Source organism: Aotus nancymaae, unplaced genomic scaffold, assembly GCF_030222135.1.
Source record: "Aotus nancymaae isolate 86718 unplaced genomic scaffold, 86718_ANA_hifiasm-v0.15.2.pri h1tg000059l, whole genome shotgun sequence".
NCBI lineage: Eukaryota > Metazoa > Chordata > Mammalia > Primates > Aotidae > Aotus > Aotus nancymaae.
This window is the reverse complement of record NW_026988473.1, coordinates 23,647,059-23,668,061: the sequence shown is the minus strand read 5'-3', so window position 1 is coordinate 23,668,061 and position 21,003 is coordinate 23,647,059.

Sequence of the window (21,003 nt, the reverse complement as noted above, 5' to 3'; positions counted from 1 at the left end):
TAGCTAAGAGGGAGGCAACAATGGGGGGAGGTGGAACAATGGTTGCTGCCCTTTTGTCTGTGCCTCTGTCCTCAGAAGTAGCAATCAGTAATCAGAGCACAGATTTTTCTATATTTTGAATCCTGGCTTTCTAAAACTATGTGCACGTTGCTCCTGATGTGCAGGTGCCTGACACAGGGTAGGGTGTGGAGATGGGTAGCTGCTGCTGTGCCAAGAGCCAAAAGTGACCCTTCAAGCCTTCCCCTGGATGTTGCAAGTTTTCAAGAAACTTTCTATTTCTAAAATGCTCACATCAGACAGATTCCGAAAGTACAAGTTTTGGCTAGGTGGAGAGATGTATTTCTAATACTTTCTATTCTTCTGTCTTCCCAGAATCTCCACTTTATATTTTTTAGGATGAAGTCCTTCTTAACTAAATTATCAATCTTGAGCTTAAATCAATTTGTCATTGAAAATTCTTCTATTCTTCTAGATGGCCTTTCTCAACTGTCAATGATATCTCTCTATCTCATTTGCATTTACTCTTAAAATGAGAGATTTATTCCAATTTTCTAGTTTCCAAATCAGTACAAAACTCTGTCTTAGCCACATATTGGATACACACACACACACACACACACACACACACGTATACACATATATATTATATTAATTATATATATATATATATATATATATATATATATATATATATATACTTAATATGTATCATAACCCTACTCAGGTATACTCAGTGACAAACTAATTCATTCTAGCTGAGTATGGAATGAAACAACCTGCTTAGTTGTCTATTCAAGCTTATCCAAGCCAATCTATTGGCTCTAAACAAACAATTTAAATTAACTTTAGGTGTTGCTCTGTCATCCAGGCTAAAATGCAGTGGCATGGTCATACCTCGCTGCAGCCTCAAACTCCTGGGCTTAAGTAATCCTTTCACCTCAGCTTCTCTATTAGCTGAAACTACAGGTGCTTACCAACTATTTTTTCTTTAACTTTTGTAGAAATTAGGTCTTGCTTTGTCACCCAGAATGATCTTAAGCTCCTGACCTCAAGAAATCCTCCCACTTCAGCCTCCTGAGTCATAGGGATCATAGGTGTGGGCACTGCACTTATCTAAAAAATTTTATTCATAAAAGAATTAGCTTCCTTGGAGCACAGGATAATAAATTACTCTGAACATAATTTATCTTCACATTTGAATTTTTTAAAAGGTCTACAGTTATTCTCCTGAAAGTGTTATTAAGTAATCTATTTTTAAAAAGAAATCTCAACAAAGTTTATGAGCAGATATTACGAAAGATGGTAGTACAGTGTCATAAAAGTCACCTTTTGATGTAATATTTTTTAAACATTTAAAATATATATATTTTGCTTCTGAAAGTCTTCTATGTAGAAAAGTATTTTATTCAGCTTAATTTGTTATGTGTCCAAAGTGGTTTCTCCTCAAGTATTTTAGTCATTAAATGCAACAATAATTTGTCTATATTTTGCCACAGTGAACATTTTCATATCTCAGAAACCAGTTAGACTTATAGTTCTTGAAAAAAAACCATCATATTAAATGGCTTAGAGACTAATTGGTTTACAAGTAAATGATGGAGTTAAAGTACTCCTTTATGTAAAATACAGAGATAAGCAAACATTTAATTAACATTAGAACAGTTTAATTACAAATTTGTAAGTATATGAATGTATACACACACATATTTGTGTGAATATACGCATGTGTCTTAGTCCAGTTTGTGCTTTTTGAATGGAATATCTGATAATGGTTAATTTATAAAGTGATGAAATTTATTTCCTTAGAATTCTAGATGATAAGAAATCTAAGGTCAACATGTTGTCATCTGATGAGGGCATTCTTGTTGTGTCACAATATTGTGGAAGGTATCAGATGGTCAGAGGGAAAAGAAAGGGAGATCTAGAAGGAGAGGGACAAAGAGTGCCAACTCATCCTTTTCTAAACAAACAAACAAACAAAAATCCACTTGCACAATAATGGTGATAATCCATTCATGAGGGCAGAGTCCTCACAACCTAATCACCTCTCATTAGCCCCCCCACTCCCCAACACTGTTGCATTTATGATTAAGTTTCCAACACGTGTTTTTTTTTTGGGGGGGATGCATTAAAACCACAGCGATATGTATATATCTATATATATATATAGATATATATGCCAATAAATAGACACCTGCACATTTATAAATTTTTACTATATCAGTATTGTATTATACTATATTCACAAATAAATAGCATATATAACAATGTCACATATATGTGTGTATATAATTAAGCCTATAATTATTTCTATAAATGGATATTATAGAATAGATATCATATATTGTGAGATGTTTCTGAATCTAGAAAACCATCTTAGAGTTTTCTATTTGGCTTATAACTGACAAGAACTGTAAGGGTGATTTACTGGATTCTCCAAGTTAGAAAGAATAATCACTGTTTCTTAGGATGTACTTTTTATGAATTGGTCTTTCTCAGTTTAGGAACCAGAAACCAACATTGGTAATAATTAAACATATAATTTTGCCATCTCAATAATGTGGAATTTGAACAGAGATTAGCAGTTACTTTGTAAAACTTTTCTGAGATATTTATTTTAAGAAATACAAACTATGGCAATGCTTTTTCACCCCAATAAGGTACATATTGTGATAAAATTAACGTTTATATTGCTTTCTGTCTCAAAGTCAATGATTAATAAAAAATAAAAATTTGTTTTGAAAACACAGTTAAAGAGAAACATGCTAAAATGTATAATCTTCTTCTACTGTACTTCTCAGAGTAGAAATAGGCATCTCCTAGGATTAGTCCTACATAAAATGTTTGTGAAATGATGTAATAAACTCTTTTTAACATTTGTTTTGTCTCTGTTTCATGTATTCTAAATTTTATACAGATAGACCATCTTCAAATAAATTCCCAAATAAACCAATAATCAAAAGAAAAATAATGTTCTGTTTAGGTATGACATCATGGGATATGTTACATCTACTTTAAGTGATTTTATCTACTACTCTAAAACAGATTTTGCCTTTGCGTGCTCCTAACAAAAGTGCAAAGTAAAAGACAGAAGAAGGAAGATACTTGGTCTTTAAGCGAAGTCTAAGGGAAATTAAAAATAAATACATAGCTTGTCAACTAAAATGTCCAAAGGTATAGTTTGCACATGCACTCACAGAGATAAAATAATGTTTGAAGGATGATAAATGCTGACTAAAAACAGATGTATGTCAGAAGGCATAGAGAGAGAAGCAATTCCCATGACTAACATAAAAAAAGAAAGAAGATTGGCAACAAACTTGAGAACCCTAAATAGGAGAACAGATGTTAAAAGAGCAAGTAATTTTTATCATCTAAGTTGGTCTTCGAAAAATTATTTGTTTTAATCAAGAACAATATTATGTAATGACAATATTACTATTTCTTCATAAATAGTGAAATCATATTTTAACTCATTTATTTGTTTGATTATTCACTCAATAAATTCTTACTGAGTACCAAAATATGCCAATCACTGTGCTTAGTGCACCAGAAACAATGTTTAATAAAAACTAGTCTTTATTCACAAGGAATACATGGCACTTACACAGTAAATTATGATGCATCGTTAAAATACAGGTATACAAAAATATGTGGACAATTAAGGAAGTAGTAAATGTATGAGGTGAGTGTATTTGTTAAAAATATACTGGAGGGAGTGAACCGAATTTCTCTAAGCTAAGGGAGAAGCAATGGGCATTTCATTACAACTGAACACTAGCAATACACACACATAAGAGTAGCAACATAGATGATGGAGGGCTTCAAAAAGTCTGTAGTTATTAAAATATAGAGGGTAAACTAAAGCAGTAACTTAAAGAAAAACTAACTCAAAAGGGACATTCATTGGTTAATTGCAGAATTTGTTAATTAGATTTAAATAAGCTAACATTCATTTTAATTAGAACCGTGTACAAAGAATATATTTGAAATGGACCAGAATGGAGGCGGGAGGCTTATCAGAAAGCTTTCCTTTATTCCAGAAAGACATAACGAAGCCTGAACTAGGGCAGTAGCAATGTCAGCCACAGCAGCAGTGGTATTAGTAGCAGTAGTAGTGGTAGTGACAGTAGTAGTAGTAGGTATTTGGGGAAATCAGATTAGAAAGTATTTAGGAGATAAAAAGTTGTGTAATAAATTAAATGCAATCTAAGTCAAAATCCAAGTAACCTATTTTATGAATATTGACAAACTCACTCTAAAGTTTATGTGGAAGGGCAAGAAGCCCAGAATAATTAACACTTAAGAACAAAGCTGGGAGACTGACACTACTACCTGATTCAAGACTAACTATAAAGCTGCAGCCATCACAGCAGGGCAGCAGTGGTGAAAGACTATTAACATAGATCAATGAAACAGAACAGAGAGTCCAGAAATAGACCCACACAAATATACTCAACTGATCTTTCACAAAGAAATGAACAAAGGTAATTCAACAGTGAATGAATAGTGTTTTCAACAAATGGTGCTTCAACAATCAGAAACCCCTGTATTAAAAAAAAAGAATGTAGATATAGACTTTATACCTGTTACAAAAATTAACTAAAATGTCTCACAGAGCCAAATATAAAATTACTGGAATGACAAACATCAAAAACATGGCAATTCTGAGTGCTGGTGATGATGTACTGTAACAGGAACTAACCTTTATTGCTGGTGAAAATGTAAAATTATATCATCACTTTGGAAGACAATTTGGCATTTTTTACAAAGCTAAGCATAGCCTTGCCATATGATCCAGCAACCACTTCCCTAGGTATATATCCTACTTAGTTGCAAACATATGTTCACACAAAAACATGCACACTGATGTTTATATCAGTTTTATTTACCATCTCCAAAAGATGGGTGCAACCAAGGTGTCATTCATAGAAAAATGGATAAATAATGTGTAATGGTTAATTTTATGTGTCAACTTGGCTAGGCCACAGTGTATATTTAATCAAACACTATTCTTGATGTTTCTGTGATGATATTTTTAGAGGATTTTATATTTTAATAATTAGATTTTGAGTGCAGAGATTATTTCCCATAGTATAGATGAGCATTTTATAATTATTTGAAGACCTTAATAGAAAAAGACTCACCTCCCTGGAGGAAGAAAAATTCTGCCTGCAGAAGGCCTTAGGATTCAAACTGCAATTCTCTTCTGTTTCTCCATCCTGCAAACTCACTTGCAAATATGAACTTGTCAGTCTACACAATTGCATGAACCAATTCCTTAAAAACTTGTCTCCTTCTCTCTTATATAGATACAAATATATGTACACATACATATATACACACACATATATATGTTCTCATATAAGAGTGTATGTATATGTATCTCATACATACACACACTCTCGAGACAGACAGAGAAGGTGTGTATGTCTCTGTTTCTACACACACACACCCATCCCCCTACACACATAGCTATCCTAAAAATATATTAATTTTAAAAAGTTACATGAGGACTTGGCATGTTACAAAAAGTAAAAGATGAAAGGAAAAACATAAATTTTCTAGCTACCACCTATCAAGATGGAGAATTTAGGAATATAAGAAATAATATTAGGTTGGTGTAAAAGTAAATGCGGTTTTTGCCAATTTAATATTATGTTGGGGGAAAGATAAGGGAGTTGATTTTCAGCATGTTAAACTTGAGTTGCCTGTTGGATATAATAATAGAGAATCTAATAAATTGTAATATTAATCATGATACTTGAAAATTCAATGAATGATATAAAATAATAACTTAGATTTGAGAATTGTGAACACATAAATGGTATTTAAAATAACCTTCAATTAGCTGTAATAGTATGTTTTCATGCTGCTGAAAAAGACATACCTGAGACTGGGAAGAAAAAGAAGTTTAATTGAATTTTCAGTTCTACATGGCTGAAGAGTTCTCGCAATCATGGCGAGAGGCAAAAGGCACTTCTTACATCATGGCAGCAAGAGAAAAATGAGGAAGAAGCAAAGGCAGAAACCCCTGATAAACCCATCAGATCTTGTGAGATTTATTCACTATTACAAGAATAGCATGGGAAACACAAGCCCCCATGATTCAATTACCTCCTGTTGGGTCACTCCCACAATATATGGGAATTCTGGGAGATAAATTCAATTTGAGATTGGGTAGGGACAGAGCCAAACTATATCATTCTGTCCCTGGCCCCTTCGAAATCTTATGTCCTCACATTTAAAAAGCAATCATGACTTCCAAACAGTCCCCCAAAGTCTTAGCTTATTTCAGCATTAACCCAAAAGTCCACATTCCAATGTCTGATCTGAGACAAGTCTCTTCCACCTATGAGTCTGTAAATTCAAAAGCAAGCTAGTTACTTCCTAGATATAATGGAGGTATAGGTATTTGATAAATACAACTGTTCCAAATTGAAGAAATTGGCCAAAACAAAGGGATTACAGTGCCCATGAAGTTCAAAAAACAGCGAGAGAGTCAAATTTTAAAGCTCCCAAATGATCTTTGACTCCAGGTCTCACATCCAGGTCACGCCAATGCAAAAAGTGGCTTCCCATGGTCTGGGACAGCTCCACCCCTGTGACTTTGCAGGGTATAACCTCCCTCCTGGCTTCTTTCACAGGCTGGTGTTGAGGGTGTGCCACTTTTCCAGGTGCATGATGCAAGCTGCCAGTGGACCTACCATTCTGGGGTCTGGAGGACAGTGGCTCTTTTCTCACAGCTCCACTAGGCAGTGCCCCAGTAGGGACTCTGTGGGGGGGCTCCAACCACACATTTCCCTTCTGCACTCCCCTATCAAAGGTTTCCCCAGGGACCATGCCCCTGCAGCAAACTTTGGTCTGTGCATCCAGGCATTTCCCTACCTATTCTGAAATCTGGGCAGAAGTTACCAAACCCCAATTCTTGACTTCTGTGCACCTGCAGGCTCAACAGCACATGGAAGATCCCAGGCTTGGGGCTTCCAGCCTCTGAAGCCACAGCCTGAGCTCTATGTTGGCCCCTTTCAGCCATGGCTGGAGTGACTGGGACAAAGGGCACCAAGTCCCTAGACTGCACACAGTACATGGACCCTGGGCTTAGCCCACGAAACCACTTTTTCCTCCTGGGCCTCTGGGCCTGTTAGAGAGGGGCTGCTGTGAAGGTCTCTGACATGGCCTGGATATATTTTTCCCATAGTCTTGGGAATTAAGATTAGGCTCCTTGCTACTTATGCAAATTTCTACAGCAGGCTTGATTTCTCCTCAAATAATGGGTTTTGCTTTTCTGCTGCATCATCGGGCTGCAAATTTTCTCAACTTTTATGTTCTGCTTCCCTTTTAAAACAGAATGCTTTAACAGCACCCAAGTCCCATTTTGAATGCTTTGCCTCTTAGAAATTTCTTCCACCAGATACCCTAAATCTTCTCTCTCAAGTTCAAAGTTCCACAATCTGTAGGGCAGGGGCAAAATGCTGCCAGTCTCTTTGCTAAAACATAACAAGAGTCACCTTTGTTTCAGTTCCTGACAAGTTCCTCATCTCCATCAGAGACCACCTCAACCTGGACCTTACTGTTCACATCACTATCAGCATTTTGGTCAAAGCCATTTAATAAGTCTCTAGGAAGTTCCAAACTTTCTCATATTTTCCTGTCTTCTTCTGAACCCTCCAAACTGTTCCAACCTCTGCCTGTTACCCAGTTCCAAAGCTGCTTCCACATTTTCGAGTATCTTTTCAGCAATGCCCCACTCTATTGGTACCAATTTACTGTATTATTCTGTTTTTATGCTGCTGATAAAGACATACCCAAGCCTAGGAAGAAAAAGAAGATTAACTGGACTTTGAGTTCCACATGACTGGGGAGGCCTCAAAATCATGGAGAGAGGTAAAAAGCACTTCTTACATTGTGGCAGCAAGAGAAAAATGAGGAAGCAGCAAAGGTGGAAATCCCTAATAAACCCATCAGATCTTATTCACTATTAGAAGAATAGCACTGGAAAGACCAGCCCCCATGATTCAATTACTGCCCACTGGGTTTTTCCCACAACACGTGAAAATTCTGGGAAATACAATTCAAGTTGAGATTTGGATGTGAGCACAGCTAAACCCAGTATCACTAGCCATCTCATTTCCACTCTTCCCTTGCCACTATCCAGCTATCAAATAGCTGATTTCAGATTACTACACAGAAATAATAATTAGATGTGTTTTAAAAGTATGAGTGGCATGAAAATGTAAATCATTCTTCTATGCAAAACATTTCTAGAGTTTTTCATTATTCCGAGAGTAACATTCAAAATTATCCTTGCCCTTGTAGTACAGATTGCCATCTCTCTCTAATATTTCTCTTCTACTTCTTTTTATATTAATAGAACCTTTAGCTTATGACACAGACAGGCACTTAAAAACTACATTTCTTAATTCTCTTGGACTTAATTTTGGTTATGTAACTGGGTTCTGGCAAAAGGACACTAATATAAAAAATGTGATTAAACTTTCAGTTATTTATTTCATGTAAAAGACATTTGCTTTCACTTTCTTTCTTTCTATCTTATCTCTAGTCATATCACAAATGTATTACCAATAACCGCCTAGATGCAGTTTTGGAAGCACTGAGTTTAGTACAAAACCAAAAGATCAAATGGGCTAGTAGGCTGCATGGGGACTAGCACGTTGTTTCTGGAGAATTTGAACTGAAGTTTCAAATGAGACACAAGTTATTTCTATTCTGTTCAAAGCTGCTGTTAAAATTTGGTCCTCGTTATAGCAACTGAAACTCATTTTAACTTATGCAGCCTACAAAATCACGATCTTTATCTCTCTGCTTCTTTGAACTCAACTTATGCCATTCTTCTTCTCACTCACTCCACCTCAGTCATATTGGTCTTCTTGCGATTTCTATGATACCCCAAGCATACTTCAAGCACAGAGGCTCTGCCATTTTTTTTCTGAAATGTTCTTCTCTCAGATAACACCTTCATTTTACCCAGATTATTGTTGAAATATATCTTAATACATGGTACTCTTTGTCACTCTCATTCCACCACTTTCCTTTATTCTTCTGTATGAGAATTATCACCACTAACAAACTATATTTGACTATTTGTGTATTGTCTATATATAATAATCAGAATCTTAGACCATGAGTTCAGAAGCTTTGTTTAATTCTTCATACTATAACCAGTATCTAGATTTTCCCTAGTATAGTGAGAAAGGCAGAGATTTGTTGAATGAAGGACTAAATCAATACATGAATAATGTTATGAAAGAATATGATGTCACTGAGAGAGGTTGTATAGAGTGAGAAGAGCGGAAAGTTAAACTCAATTTTCTTACTCCTAAGGGAAAGAAGTGTGACAGACCTCACGGAGGGGACCTGAAGGGACAGTCCAAGACAAACGGTGGTAACCCAGAGAGGGTGGCATCTTGAGGATCAAGGGTATCAGAGCTCCTTGGAGAAACATACATAAAATGTAGCAGAGAGATTCAGAAAGATACTGGCTCCAAAGAGGTCAACTGATTATGCAAAGCAAAAGGCCATTATTGACTTTGAGGACAATAGTTATAGTACAGTAGTTAAAACAGAGGGCATTTTGCAATGGTTTGAGGACTGGACAAAGCTGAACGTTTTCTCACAAATATAAGGTACTCTCTTGAGAAGTTAAAAAAAAAAGAGAGAGCGAGAAAAGAAAAGACTAATGAAGCAATTACCTACAAGAAGGACAGAGGATAATGTCAAAGTAACATTTGTTAGTCCCATGTTGAAAGAAAGAGCAAGAACTCTGCTGAGACTGACAGAAAATAAATAAGGGGATGAGGGTAGTGTGAATGTATGTTGGCAAGAGGGGAAGTCAGGAGAGAAGTCAAGCTTGAAAAAGGGTAATTATTAATAAGACATGGATTGGAGGAAAAGTTCAAAGGAATAAAAAAAATTCCAAGAATTTTAGAGGTAAATGTGGAAGTATTTGGTTATGAATAAATCAAGATCTTTAGAGAACTAGCTAGAAGTAGTGACTCTAATTTCATGTAAGTCCCTGTGCTGACCACTACTTTTAGTTGGTTTTCTAAAGACAAGATGCTGATGTTCCCTGATTAGGATCAGATCTACTGAACTATAATAGCACTCTAGTAATAGCACTTTAGTGCTACCTTAAAACCTAAATTCCACTGCCCTGCTCTTCTCCTACTTATATGTATTGGGAAAAATACTTAATTCTCTGATCTTTGGTGTGTTGTCCTCTAAAATGAATACATAAATACCTGTCCTGCCTAATTCAGTATACTGTGTAATTTAGTTTACATTTTTAATATTTTTAGTGGTAAAATTAGATGCATTATCAAAAGAGATTTAGCTCTCCCAGTCTTAAGCCATCATTCTATATGTTCTCTAGATGTTCTGAAATGCCCAGAAGCTCTGAATTTTAATTAAGTTTATGATTTTAAGCAAGCAGAGTATAGTGAAGGGTAACCATTATAAAACTGACTACTTTTATCTAGATTACATCATAAAATTTTTTTAAAAAGGCATTTGTGTTTTACACAGATCTCTGATATAAAAGCAATGACGTGATCTTTATGTTAGACAAACCTGGGTTTAAATCTAACTGTGCGAAATACAAATGGCAAGATATTGAGGCAATTTATTTAAAGATACCAAGTTTGCTGCATGAAATACATTATCTCCATCAGTGCTTTGCTCATGGACCATCTGAATAAATGAAGGCAGCATTATGTGGTGGTGGATGTATGATATCTAAAGTTTGTAGTTTGAATGTAAGATCTCACTCTTTTTAGCTCTAAGAACCCAGAACTGTTATTTAATCTCTCTCTAAACCCAACTTTCCTCATTTATACAATAATAGTACTACCTAATTTGGTTGTGGTAAAATTGAATAAGTAATGCATATAAAGCATCAAGCACTAGCTTAGTGTTGAACATAGAAGATGCTTAATAAATGTCATCTGTTATCTTTACTGTAACAATTAATATAATTATTAATGAAGGCCATGAAGACAAGCCTTTTTTTTTCACACATGCAAAGCCCAACTTGATAGCCTTATTGTAATAACATAGTATAGAATTGCTTGTGTAAACTTAAAAATCTAGATTCTTCCATCCCACCCCATAAAATTCTGTAAAAGTAATTCAGAATAATCAGTGTTTATGCCTCACTTGCTATGAGCTAGATCTCTCCCACTGCACCTTGTTGGGAGTGGATGGAGGGGTAAAAAAGATGGAATGTTACTGTTTTAAGCTCTGAAGCACTGTGGAGGTTTAAAAGTGGGAAGCTGTATTCATGCTCTGATTCATTACATTCACATTATTTTATCTCGTATTAATTTTACTGCACCATCATCACCCTGAGTCTACTGTCCACTCATCTAGTAAACAGATATTAAGAAGCTAATTAGGTGACCATCTCTATGATGTCCGAGACCAGCTTCATTATCTTAATTAGGGTTTGAATTATCAATTAGCTGCACTACTTATAGTTTCAGAAGCATTGTGCGTTGCAACATGTCAAAATTTAATTACAGCACAGGCTATTAAAAGCACTTAGAAAAATTCTTTGTGGTTAAATAATAATAAAATACTTTGAAATGTAACTATTATAAAGCCTTTAGCATTAAATTTTCACAGTGCCAAAGCAGCAGAATTGCTGAGATTTGGGTAGGATGATCAAATTGATGCAAACTTGTCTCAGAATCTTTCGTTGTAATTCCTTTCCTCAAATTCCTTTGGCATTGTTGGATTGCTTCTAAAGGTAAAGTCATGAAAAAAATGTATAGAAGAAAGGCATATTCTCTACACAGAGATGTGAGCTATTATACCTCAAATACATGAAAATGCTATACTATGAAAAATGTAATTTATTTTTAAAGAATCTTCTAGAAAATAAAAAAACTGCATTGCAGTAAAACAGATGTTCTATATTTTCCTCTGTAAATGATGCTGTGAAATAGGAAGGTGATTGCTTTTTACAGTGGGATGATGTAAATGCTCAGTTCTGCATAAACTTGAAAGTCATAAAGTACCTCCTTACGCCCTAAGAATTGTCACTTACAGAGAGAGAGATAGATACAGACACAAATACATATCATACGGATATAACTAATTCTGGGGAATGTCTCAGAATTCTGTGAAGGCCTGGCATAGAAAGAAGGCTTGAGGGAGTTTTTTGAAATTCAGCCCTCTTAGAGGAGCTCATAGTATGGGTGTTCGGATGTTGAATGAGAAATGAATAACTTGATGACTGCCACAAACCTAAGGCTGACCTCAGCTATCCTCTCAGTCTTGTTATTGAATGACAGATCAGGCAACATATCTTTTGAATAATATCTCCTTAGGTAACAAGTTTATAAGTCGTCAAATATTTAATCAAATTAAGGCTGACTTGAAAAAAACAACAAATATTCATGAGGCTGCCCTTGTACTAAAGCTAGCACAGAACCATTTTCTATTATTAAGATATAAGCTAAACATGAAGAATGTTCTCAAAATTTTCAGATTGGTTTTATTCAGTGTGCTGGGTTTTGCCAGCTAGTTTCCTCAGATATTGGGCTCCACTACATGAAGGTATCATACATTAATTGATGTAATAGTTGTTTAGGAAGCCTGAGACACTTGGAATAAATAATTAGCTGAAATTATTATTGTAAACTGTCTGCTTGTTGTACCTTGAAAACTACAGCTTCAGGTCACTGAAAAATGTCTTGTTATATTTTTTGTTGTATTGTAATGGCCTTTGTAAATGACCAGCTCAACATTTGTGTTTCACAGTCCTCTTCATTTCTATTTCTTGTTTCTGTAATTAATTGGTTACTAAATCCTATTAATTATATCTCTAAAATGTTGTTTGATATCAATTTGCCCCGTCTTTCTTAGGTATATGTTTTCTAAAACAGATGCAATCTTTTTCATATACTATTGTCTATTTCACAATTCATATGTTTTTCACATGAATTCAGATTATTTTATGAAATGTTGACCTTGTCACTCCCTATTTAAAACTTCACTGCAAAGGTCTTTTAAAAAATCATGGAAATGTATATTATGACAAAATTATGCATGAATTTCAATTTTTTTTGCACCAAATAATTTGGTACTAATTTGCAGTATGCCTGCACAGGATCTAGTTTGAAATACTAAGAAGGATAAGACATCAGATTGAAAAGACCTCCTATCAAAGCAACATGAATTCTGCTAACATTAAATCAGGAACAAACATCAAATTTATGGTGAAACTTAGGTGGAAGAATGGTAAAATCAATGATGCTTTATGAAAAGTTTATGGAGACAATGCCCCTAAAGAAATCAGCAGTTTATAAATAGATAACTCATTTTAAGAAGGAAGAATGCAATGCTGAAGATGAAGCTCTCACCGGATCCAAGGTAGGGAATTCGGAGCAACTGTGGTCACCAGCAACTCATAGAGAGGAATGAAAAGGGGTGAGTGAATTCAGAACTTTTAACTGAAATATCCAGGTTCTCACATTAAAACTGCCTAGGCAAACAAAAGAACTAGATAATAATAGGCAAGTTAGTCAATTTCTCCATGTATCTCAATTTACCTGTCTTAGAGTAAACATAGCATTATGCCTTATTAAAAAGTTTTGTGATAATAAAAATAACTAGGTAGCACTTTAAAAATTTTTAAATATTATATAAATAAATAAAATAGAAATTATTACTATCTACTATTATAAAAGTTAAACAAGATTCAGCCTCTGCCTTCTGAAACTTATACCAAATGGTAAGATGAGTGGAAAATGTTCACTGCAATTTACATAGAAGACAAACTTAATCAAGGAGAGTTGTTGAGGAAATACCTACCCAGCTCTCAGTTACTACTTTAGGTCTTAGGTTCACTATGTGACCTTTACTGATATTCTGGTACACAAAATTTTTACTCCTCTCTGAACTTCTATAGTTCTACTAAGCTTATACCATTGTTTACATAGCATTTATAAATGTACTTCTTTTATATTAATAATAAATATATTAAAAATATACTCATTATATACATATTAAAATAAAAATATTGTAAATATTTAAGTGTATTATAAATATCTTTTATACTTTTGAATTAGTATACATATGACTTGAATTCCCATATCCATAACTATGAATAAAGGAACTTTATAAAATAACTTTTGTAGGTATTTTATAGTTAAACCAATTGTTGCTGCATGAATAAGTAACATAAGTAAAAAGTGGAAAATTTATAGAAATAAGAAGGGAAAATACTATACGTTGAGAAAATTGAATTTTTAAAAATCCTGACTCTGACTGAGTAGAGATGTAATTTTTTTTAAGTTTGCTTCATTTGTTTGATATGACCTTGCTTCTGTACAAACAAAATAATTACAAGAATTTTCCAGATTATTCAAATAAGTTAAGAAAGGAATATGGTAAGTCAATACTGTAGAATTATTTTAAGATTTGAGCTAGTCTACGATCAGTGAAGATCTGATAAACTGAACTATATTTGTACTATTTATACATTAAGTCAAGGAAAAAAATCAATATTATTAATAATAACATTGTGCTTCCTATAACTTTCTAAAGAGTCTATTAAAGTTTTGTTAGAAAGGATTGTTTTCAAAGTTAAAAACCATGAGTGAATCCAGATAAATCTACATACCTATGCCATGATACTATTAATCAGGGAAAAACATACTTGAGTCTTTTATCAAGACTAAATGACTAAGGAGTGGTGCGTAAGTTTTCCCTGTTTCAACAAGCTGAGTACTTCCTTTTACTCCATTTTTAAATTTTTTTAAATTTGCATAGCTTATTGGGGAACAGGTGGTATTTGGCTACGTGAGTAGGTTAATTTTTAAGACTGTGGTGCACCCATCATCTGAGCAGGATACACTGCACCCTATTTGTAGTCTTTTATCCCTCACTCCCTTCCCACCCTTTTTTTAATGATAATTGTTTAACTACAGTTTCAGTCTTGCTACTTGTTATTGGTCTGTTCAGGGTATCTAATTCTTCCTGATTTAAGCTAGAAGAGTGGTACCCTTCCAGGAATATATCCATTTCTTCTAGATTTTCTAGATTTTGCATGTAAAAGTGTTCTTAGAAGCATTGAAATAATATTTTGTATTTCTGTGGTGTCAGTTGTAATATCTCCCATTTCATTTCTTATCAATCTTATTTGGATATTTTTTCTTCTTTTCTTAGTTAATCTTACTAATGATCTATCAATTTTAATTATCTTTTGAAAGAACCAGCATTTTGTTTTATTTATCTGTTGCAATTTTTCATTTCAGTTTCATTTAGTTGCACTTTGATCTTGGTTATTTCCTTTATTCTGCTGGGTTTGCATTTGGTTTGTTCTTGTTTATCTATTTCCTTCAAGTGTGACCTTACATTGTCTATTTGTGCTCTTTCAGACTTTTGATGTAGGTGTTCAGGGCTATGAACCTTCCTCTTAGCACTGCCTTTGCCATGTCCCAGATGTTTTGATAGGTTGTGTCAGTATTGTTGTTTAGTTAGAATAATTTTTTAATTTCCATCTTGATTTTATTTTTGACCCAGTGATCATTCAGGAGCTGGTTATTTAATTCTCATGTATTTGCGTGGTTTTGCAGCTTCCTTTTGGAGTTGATTTCCAGTTTTATTCCATTGTGATCTGAGAGAGTGCTTGATACAATTTCAATTTTCTTAAATTTATCAAGGTTTCCTTTCTGACCTATCATATGGTCTATCTTGGAGAAAGTTCCATGCACTGTTGAATAAAATGTATATTCTGCGGTTGTTAAATGGAATGTTCTGTATATGCCTGTTAAGTCCATTTCTTTCATGGTATAATTTAAATCCATTGTTTCTTTGTTGATTTTCTGTCTTGATGACTTGTCTAGTGCTGTCAGTGGAGTATTGAATTTTCCCACTATTGTTGTGCTGCTTTCTATCTCATTTCTTAGGCCTATTAGTAATTGTTTTATAAATTTGGGAGTTCCAGTGTTAGGTGCATACATATTTTCCTGTTGGACAAGGCCTTTTATCATTTTATAATGTTCCTCTTTGTCTTTTTTAACTGCTTTTGCTTCAAAGTTGTTGTTTTTTTTCCTCATACAAGAATACCTACTCCTGCTTGATCTTGGTGTCCATTTGTCTGAAATGTCTTTTTCACCCCTTTACCTTAAGTTCCTGCGAGTCCTTATGTGTTAAGTGAGTCTCCTGAAGGCAGCAGATGGTTGGTGAATTCTTATCCATTCTGCAATTCTATATCTTTTAAGTAGAGCATTTACATCATTTACATTCAATGTTAGTATTGAGATGTGAAGTACCATTGCATTCATCATGCTATTTGTTGCCTGTTTACTTTAGTCTTTTGTTTTTGTTTTTTAAGTTGTATTTTTGTTTTCTAAGTTGTATTTTTGTTTTCTAGGTCCTGTGAGATTTATGCTATAAAGAGGTTCTATTTTGATTTGTTTCCAGGATTTGTTTCCAGATTTAGAGCTCCTTTTATCACTTCTTGTAGTGGTGGCTTGAGAGTGAATTCTCTCAGCATTTGTTTGTCTGAAAAGACTGTATCTTTTCTTCATATGTGAAGTATAGTGTTACTGGATACAAAATTCTTGGCTGATAATTGGTTTGTTTGAGGAGGTTGAAGATAGGGCCTTAATCTCTCCTAGTTTGTAGGGTTTCCACTGAAAAATCTGCCGTTAATCTGATATGTTTTCCTTTATAGGTTACATGGTGCTTTTGCCTTACAGCTCTTAAAATTCTTTTCTTCATCTTAATTTTAGATAACCTGATGACAATGTGCTTAGGTGATGCTCTCTTTGCGATGAATTTCCCAGGAGTTCTTTGTGCTTTTTTATTTGGATTTCTAGGTTTCTAGCAAGGCCAGGGAAGTTTTCCTTGATTATTAGCCCAAATACATTTTCCCAACTTTTAGATTTCTCTTCTTCCTCAGGAACACCTATTATTCTTAGGTTTTGTCGTTTAGCATAATCCCAGACTTCCTGGAGGCTTCATTCATATTTTCTTCTTATTTTTCATTGTCTTTGTTGGAGTAGGTTAACTGAAAGACTTTGCCTTCAAGCTCTGAATTTCTTTATTTTATTTGTTCAATTCTATGGCTGAGACTTTCCAGAGCATTTTGCATTTCTGTAAGTGTGTCCATTGTTTCTGAAGTTTTGATTACTTTTTATTTATGCTATCTATTTCCATGAATATTTCTCCCTTCACTTCTTGTATAATTTTTTTTAGATTTTCTTACAATGGGTTTTTCCTTTTTCTAGTGCCTCCCTAATTAACTTAATAACTAACCTCCTCAATTTTTCTTTTCAGGTAAGTCAGTGATTTCTTATTGGTTTGGGTTCATTGCTGGTGAGCTAGTGTGATTTTTGGGGTGTTTTAAAGAACCTAGTTTTGTCACATTACCAGAGTTGGTTTTCTAGTTTCTTCTCATTTGGGTAGGTTCTGTCAGAGGGAAGGTGTAGGGCCAAAGGCTTTTGTTCAGATTCCTTTGTTGCAGAGGGTGTTCCCTTGATGTCCCCTTTGGCTTTCTGAGAGTCCAGCTGTAGTAATTGTTATCTCTCTTCAAGTTCTAGCCACTCAGTAAGTGTATCAGGCTTTAGGCTGATGTTGGGGACTGTGATGTGGACCATCTTTGGGTCTCTCAGCCATGAATACCAGCACAGTATTTGGGATGTCTCTGAGGTCCTGCAGGAGCAATATGCTTCCTTCAGGGAGTCTGTGGGAGGAGCAATGTGCTTCCTTCAGGGGGTCTCAGGTTATTTTATTTATTCCTATAGTCTTTCTGGAGCAGAAATTCATGATAAGAGCCTCCACATACTGCTCTCTTCCTTCAGGTTGGAGCTGCAATCTAGTTCTTCCTCCCATCAGCCATGATCCAGCTCCACATTGAAACAGAGTATTTTTTGTTGAACTTAAAAATTAGTGTGGCAGGATCCCATGTTGTGAGGTGAACATATGAGTGGTAAATCCCAGATATAGCAAATTAAATATTTTGGAAAGGAGCATAATTTCATTATTTCTGTAATTTCTAATACCTATCAATGATACTCACTTGCACGGTCTCTGAGGGCAGACTCAGTACTTATACACATTTAGCATTTTCTATATTTTTAATAGTATGACAGTCCTACATGTTTCTTGAATGAATGAATAAATAGATGATTGAATGAGTAATAAGCTTAGTGTCAGACATATAATACTATAAATCAAATCTTAGCATGGTTGTTAGAGTCAAAGCCATAAAAATGAATCTAAAGTTATTCGTGGAGATAGTCTAGGTCGGTGTTAATCAACTAGAAATACCAGGGACTTTTAAAAATCTTGATGCCCAGATCCACCCTGTAGTAATTGAATCAGAAGTTCAGAAATGTGACCTATGTATGAATATTTTATTGTGCATCCAAAGTTGAGAGCCAGTAAGATGATCAACAGAGATTTAAGAAGAACTGGCAAATAAACATGTCTTAACCAAGGAAGCAGAGGTGAAAAACAATCAGAACAAACACAGGGGAGAGGGTCAGAATTAATTCATCTGCATTTAACTTGGGTCTTGTAGAAGAAATTGGTTGAATCTACCACATTTTTATTATCCCACTCAACCACCAAGGAGTGGATTAGGCATTATTTCTCACTTAGGTAATGATACGGTTTGGCTGTGTCCCCACCCAAATCTTAACTTGAATTGTATCTCCCAGAATTCCCACATGTTGTGGGAGGCACCCAGGGAGAGGTAATTAAATCACGGGGCTAGTCTTTCTCATGTTATGCTCCTGATAATGAATAAGTCTCATGAGATCTGACGGGTTTATTAATGATTTTTGCTTTTTCTTCTTCCTCATTTTTCTCTTGCCACTGCCATGTAAGAAATGCCTTTAGCTTCCTGCCATGATTCTGAGGCCTCTGTGGCCATATGGAGCTGTCAGTCTAATTGAACCACTTTTTGATTCCAGTTTCTGGTATGTCTTTATCAGCAGTCTGAAAGCAAACTAGTTTAGTAAACTGGTACAAGTAGAGTGGGCTGTTGCAGAAAAGATATTGGGAAATGTGAAAGTGACTTTGGAACTGGGTAGCAGGCAGAAGCTGGAAGAGTTTGGAGGGCTCAGAAGAAGACAGGAAAATTTGGGAAAGTTTGGAACCTTCTAGATACTTGTTGAACGGCTTTGACAAAAATGCTGATAGTGATATAAACAATAAGGTACAGGCTTAGGTGGTCTCAGATGGAGATGAGAGACTTGTTGGGAACTGGAGCAAAGGTGACTCTTGTTAAGTTTTAGCCAAGAGACTGGTAGAATTTTGCCCCTGCCCTAGAGATTTGTGGAGCTTTGAACTTGAGAGAGATAATTTAGGTATCTGGCAGAAGAAATTTCTAAGGCAAGAGTGACTTGGGTGCTGTTAAAAGCATTCCATTTTGAAAGGGAGACAGAGAATAAAAGTTCAGAAAATTTGCAACCCTATGATGCAATAAAAAAGAAAAACCCATGTTTTGAGAAGAAATTGAAGTCTGCTGCAGAAATATGCATAAGTAGCAAGGAGCCTAATGTTAATCCCCACGACCACAAAGAAAAGGTCTCCAGGGCATGTCAGAGAATTTCACAGCAGCCACTCCCATCACAGGCCCAGAGACCCAAGAGAAAAAAAGTGGTTTCCTGGTGTCGGCCCAGGGTCCCTGTGCTGTGTGCAGCCTAGGGACATGGTACCCTGTGTCGCCACAGATCTAGCTTTGTCTTAAAGGGGACAATAAAGGCTTGGACTGTGGCTTCAGAGGGGAAAAGTTCCAATCCTTGACAGCTTCCACATGGTGTTGAGCCTGTAGGTGCATAAAAGTCAAGAATTTAGATTTGGGAACCTCCACCTAGATTTAAGAAGATGTATGGAAATGCCTGAATGCCCAGGAATATGTTTCCTGAAGGAGCAGGACCCTCATGAAGGACATCTGCTAGGACAGTGCAGAAAGAAAATGTGGGTTTGGAGGCCCTGCACAGAGGCTTAACTCGGGCACTGCCTAGTGGACCTGCAAGAAGAGGGCCACCGTCCTCCAGACCCCAGAATAGTAGATCCACTGACAGCTTGCACCATGTGCCTGGAAAAACAGCAGACACTCAATGCCAGCCCATGAAAGCAGCCAGGAAGGAGGCTGTACCCTGCACAGCCACAGGGGTGGAGCTGTCCAAGACCATGAGAACCCACACTTTCCAGCAGGACAACCTGGATGTGAGACATGGAATCAAAGGATATCATTTTGGAGCTTTAAAATTTTGACTGCCCTGATGGATTTTGAATTTGCATTGACCCTGTAATCACTTTGTTTTGGCCAATTTCTCTCATTTGGAATGGCAGAATTTGCCTAATACCTGTACCCACATTGTATTTAGGAAGTAACTAGCTAGCTTTTGACTTTACAGGATCATAGGCAGAAAAAACTTACCTTGTCTCAGATGAGATTTTGGACTGTGGATTTTTGGGTTAATGCTGAAATGAGTTAAGACTGGGGGACTGTTGGGAAGCCAGGATTGGTTTTTAAATATGAGAACATGAGATTTGGAGGGGCCAGGGGCAGAATGATATGGTTTGGCTGTGTCCCCACACAAATCTCAACTTGAATTGTATCTCCCAGAACTCCCAAGTCTTGTGAAAGGGACCCAGCAGAGAGGTAACTGAGTCATGGGGACTGGTCTTTCCTGTGCTATTCTTGTGATACTAGATAAGTCTCATGATATATGATGGGTTTATAAGGGGTTTCCACTTTTGCTTTTTCCTCATTTTTCTCTTGTCCCTGCCATGTACGAGACGACTTTTGCCTCCTGCCATGATTCTGAGGCCTTCCCAGCCATATGGAACTGCAAATTCACTTAAGCCTCCATATGGTTCAATTAGACATACCCAGTTTCAGGTATGTCTTTATTAGCAGCATGAAAATGAACAAATACAGATAATTATATTTTACATGTTAGAGAAGGGTGTATTTTGATGTAAGAGTAAACCCTGAATGTTTAGTACTGTGAA